Source organism: Atta cephalotes (assembly GCF_000143395.1).
Source record: "Atta cephalotes unplaced genomic scaffold scaffold00016, whole genome shotgun sequence".
In the NCBI taxonomy this organism is placed as follows: domain Eukaryota; kingdom Metazoa; phylum Arthropoda; class Insecta; order Hymenoptera; family Formicidae; genus Atta; species Atta cephalotes.
The window spans coordinates 3,473,744-3,478,787 of NW_012130080.1; positions in this window are offsets into that span (position 1 = coordinate 3,473,744).

Consider the following 5,044-nt stretch of genomic DNA (forward strand, 5'->3'; position numbering starts at 1 on the left):
TACGTACGTACGTACGGTACGGTACGTGTACGGACGGTAACGTACGGTACGTACGGTACGGTCGTACGTCGGTACGGGTACGTACGGTTAACGTTACGTACGTACGTACGTTCGTTCGTTCGTCGGTACGTACGTACGTACGTACCGTACCCGTACCCCGTCCCGTCCCGTCCGTCTCTCTCTCTCTCTCTCTCTCTCTCTCTCTCTCTCTCTCTCTCTCTCTCTCTCTCTCTCTCTCTCTCTCTCTCTCTCTCTCTCCCCTGCTCCACCCCATTCTCTCCTCTCCACTCTCTCCTGCCATCGTTGTCCTCGCCCTCTCCCTCTCCCGGTCGCGAATCCTCTTTCCTCCTGCGCGATCCAACGCGTTTGGCCGTCCACGCGAGATCCGTGTATCCTTGGAATGTGCGGGATGTGTGGCCCCTATATCACGAATATGTGCGTGCGTGAGTGCGTGCGTGTGTGCATGCACGCGTACCGTGAATCGTATTAGATTCTTACACTTTAAGAGTTTTCGCGCAAATATGCAGCGACAATCTAAGAAAAGATTGTCTAGTGATAATGCTATCAAAAATTATGAGAAATCTTTTTTTACTTATATACAAAATGATGGCTCTAAAAAAATCTATTTGAAATATATAATCTCAAATATATAATCTCAAATATATAATCTCAATTGCGAAGCACTTGAACGAAAATTGTTTTAATATCGATAACTTTGAATCAAATCAACGTATAAATTAGAAACATTGATATAATTAAAATTTTAGAAAGAAGATGAAAATAATCGCAGCAAAAGATCGAGTATATTCTATTATTATTTTTTGGCTTAATAATTTTTTGGTTTAATAACTTTTGTAATCTGAATTTTCTATTTACTACATGAAAAGAATCATTTTAAAGTATCTAAAAATTTCGCTAATTACAGATTTGAAAATAATTTTGTTGGATCATATCAAAATAATCATGAATCCATAAAAATTGTTTTCTGTAACTACATAAATTTTCAGATATTTCAGCAAGACCGTCTTTTTCGTATATACGTATTCTAATTAATGATTTAAAACAATTTTACAAAAATATCGACATATTGTTACTTGAAGTGCCTATAATTTTATAAAAACATGTTGCAAAAAAAGCATAGTAGAAATTAAGGCGTCGTATTTTAGTATAACATATTTGAGTATTATAAACGTTTGTTCAAAACGAAATTACAAGGATCTCGAGGCGATTAAGGGTAAAATCCTGTCGCGTTCTCCTAACATAAGGAGGACATCGTGTACCATACAGTTCTGGCGTGCTATGGAATTCTGAGAATGTGTGCGAGCCAAGGATGATATTAGATTCTTGGACAAAGTTTTCGCTCGGTCGAGGTCTCGAGGAGCAGCTGGAGACTGCTCGTCCCTGAGCAAGGACGCGTGTTATCCTTCGGCATTGATTTCTTCCCAGCTTCTTCGCCGCCGTTGCTGCGGCGACAGAGAACTGAGAAATTTTGTTCAAGCGTAACTCCTCTTAATCTCCTTGCGCTTTTTCTTCGTAACCTATCATTTTAATTATGTTTTAATATATTGCACTTTCACATAAAAAATTTATTCCTAAATTCATATTAAAAATTCACATTAAAAAGTCTATTTCAAAATCGTTTTAAACTTATTTTTTTAAAAATATCCTCAGTTGCACAGTATATTTCCTCAAATAAAAACTCATCACTTTTTTATATAGAATATTACTTTGTCTCTTTTATAAAATTATTCTTTAATATTTGAAATTTATTTTCTTGATATATTTGAACTTTTTAAAATAATTAAAATGCTAAAATCTTTCTTTAATAAAAATTTTTTTGGCAAAATAGACAAAGATTATTATTTATATTATATAATAATAATTTCGTAATAATTCGCTTTTAGGAATATCAACTTCGCTTTTAAGAATGTCAACTTCATAGATCTCTTATTTAAATTGGAAAAGTCCCTCCAATTATATTATTTTAAAAAATTGACAATTTTTAGTTAACAAAATAATTATCGACTTCATATGATTTTCAAGGCAAGCATATGTTTTAAACTTTTAATTTTTTATTAATAATTTAATATTTTAATAACTTTCTAAAGGATAAAAGAGGCATTTCAATATAAAAAAAATAATTCATCAAATCTTTATTAATGTATTCTAAAAATTGAAATTTATCGTAGCTAGAAAAAATACACAGAAATAGGTATATAAATAAAAAATTGCACACATTTATCTTACATTAACAGAAAAAAACTAAAGGAAAGAATAATTTTCTTTGAGAAGATAGGAAAAGATTCATCAGCACAAGAAATAAGATGGGGTATAGGAAAAAGAAGCAGGGTATTGATAATGCATAGCTTTCTTGGGAAAGTTCAGGCATGTGTCTCAAAACTTTTGACCGCTTTTGCACTGATATCGAAGTCGTTTCCACAAGTAAAATAAAAGCATACGAATATATATCGTGGTTGGAAATACAGACGAAAGTGAGACGTTCAATCTCTCTTTCTTTTATCGTCTCTTTCTTTTATCCTTTAGAAAGTTATTAAAATATTAAATTATTAATAAAAAATTAAAAGTTTAAAACACATGCTTGCCTTGAAAATCATATGAAGTCGATAATTATTTTGTTAACTAAAAATTGTCAATTTTTTAAAATAATATAATTGGAGGGACTTTTCCAACTTAAATAAGAGATCTATGAAGTTGACATTCTTAAAAGCGAAATTGACATTCCTAAAAGCGAATTATTACGAAATTATTATTATATAATATAAATAATAATCTTTGTCTATTTTGCCAAAAAAATTTATAAATAAATAAAAGAATTAAATAATCTTAGTCAACTATTCATAGACAAATGTGAACAAATTAAATGAAGATCAAATACTATAACAATTTGTAAAAATTCGCATTTAAGGGTGTTAACTCCATAACACTTTAAATACGTATATTCTAGTTTGAGAGACGGTAATTTGAATTTTGGTTTCTACAGTTTAACGGATTCTGGTTACGGGATCGATACGTGACCGCGTATTTACAAATTTAATTTTACCGGCGAAATAACCATCACGGGGTGCGGTTCGCGCGATATCACGTCCGAGTGAGCAGCCCCCGCTCGTCCGGATGAGCGCACGTAAACAGGCAAAGCAGTGCAACGAATGAACGAACGAACGAACGAACGAACGAATGAACGAACGATCCACGCACGCAATGCGTAAGGTCGATCATGAAATCCTCGTGGGAACAGACACTTGGCTTCGCGTTTAAGGACACATACGCGTGTGCATACAGACGCACAGTTTAATGCACTATTTGCTGTTTGCGCTTCGTACTAATGGCTGGGCTTAGCGAGATTTAAATTTGTCGGTGAGTGAGTCGGGAGGGGGAGAGGGATTCCACGTGCCCCCCCGGGCGAGGACAGACCATGTCGGGACGATTTAAACTTCTCAGTCCCGGAGTAATAATTCGGCCGAGTTACACAGCCCGCGGGTCGCGAGCTTAATTCTTCATTGTCATCGTCGGAAACGCGCGCGCTGTTCTTATTTAGAACTCCGGCAGAACGTCGCGACATTTTAATAGGCACACCATCCCGAACGAGTTCTCTCGTAGCATCGAAGAAGTTGCAAAAATTCCCTCGGAGGAAATTATCTGCTGTGACGAGACTTCACAAAAGTGTAAACTTTCTATTTAATTCTGATCGATATTCGTCCAGTGGATTTGGTCTTTTTCAACTATGTTGTGCAAAATTGTTTATAATAAATGTTTCATTGTAATTTTATATAATTTTAAGTTCTATATATAAGTTTTATATATATCACATATTTCTCCGCTTCTTTAAAATAAAAAAAAATTATCGATTACTACGTTAATTTAAAGTAAATATTAATTTAAAGTACACTGTACCCACAAATACCAGTTAAGGATGTTCAGGTGTATAGTCTCTGCAAAAAGTGATGGAAATTGGAAATTTATACTTTTCGTATAAAAATGAATGTTATATACATATGAAACAATTTAAAAGTCAATATTTAACAATACAATTTTATAGTTCAAATGTGAATAGTGAAAACTTTCACATTTTAGCTTAGTTATTTTTTAAAAACAGTCCATTTCTCGTTAAAATCATTTTTAAGCTTTTAATTGCCAAACTTTTAATCTTATTTCAAATACAATATAGAAAAATCTGTAATTTTTTTCATAATTTTTTCATTTTGTTAAAAAAAATGTGTAATACAGCCTTAAGGAAATTTCGAAGTGAATACCAATTAGAATTGAATTTGAAACTTATATACAATTTCATATATACTTGAAATAAATTATTCTAATAAATTTGAAATATATCAATTTCCATTAATTTACGAATCTATGTACTTAGCTCTACATTTCTTAATTTAATTTTGTAAATATTATATGATTCTAGATCCATCTAGATTCTCCTTATCATTCATAATTTAACAAATAACATATTAAAGAGCTTATTTTCAAAACCAATATTAAATTTATAAAAATTGATCGATCTTTTCATGTATAAATTCTGAATTGCTTCATGTTTTCGTAAATATAGATTTAAGACAATTTAAAGAAAGATAAGCTTTTCGCTCAAGCATAAAACGCTCAAGCATAAACGCTCGAATTGCAGATCGTTTAAAGCGAGCTTTATACTGGTCTCAATATCTGTAATTTTAGCGGAATAGCGTACGCTGAGATTTTCGACGAGGTTTCGATGAATACGCATCAAGCGGGCTCGCAGCGGTGATTCGTGCACGTCGCCAAAGGCCGAAGAACACCCCTACAGTGTGGGGCTGCTGAACACGATACGAGGGGTGCTCGGTCGAGTGTACGTCGACGCGGAGCCGTAATTGTTTTACTCCCTGACGAGAGAGTGAGAAAGGAAGAGAATGAGTCTCTCGTTCTCCCTCTTTCTGTCTCCTTCCCTCTCCCTCTCAATCTATTTCGTCTGTATCCCCCGCAACCACTCTCGTTTTATCCCGATGCGACACCACCCGCAGCGTGCCTATCATGCGCCACTAATGCC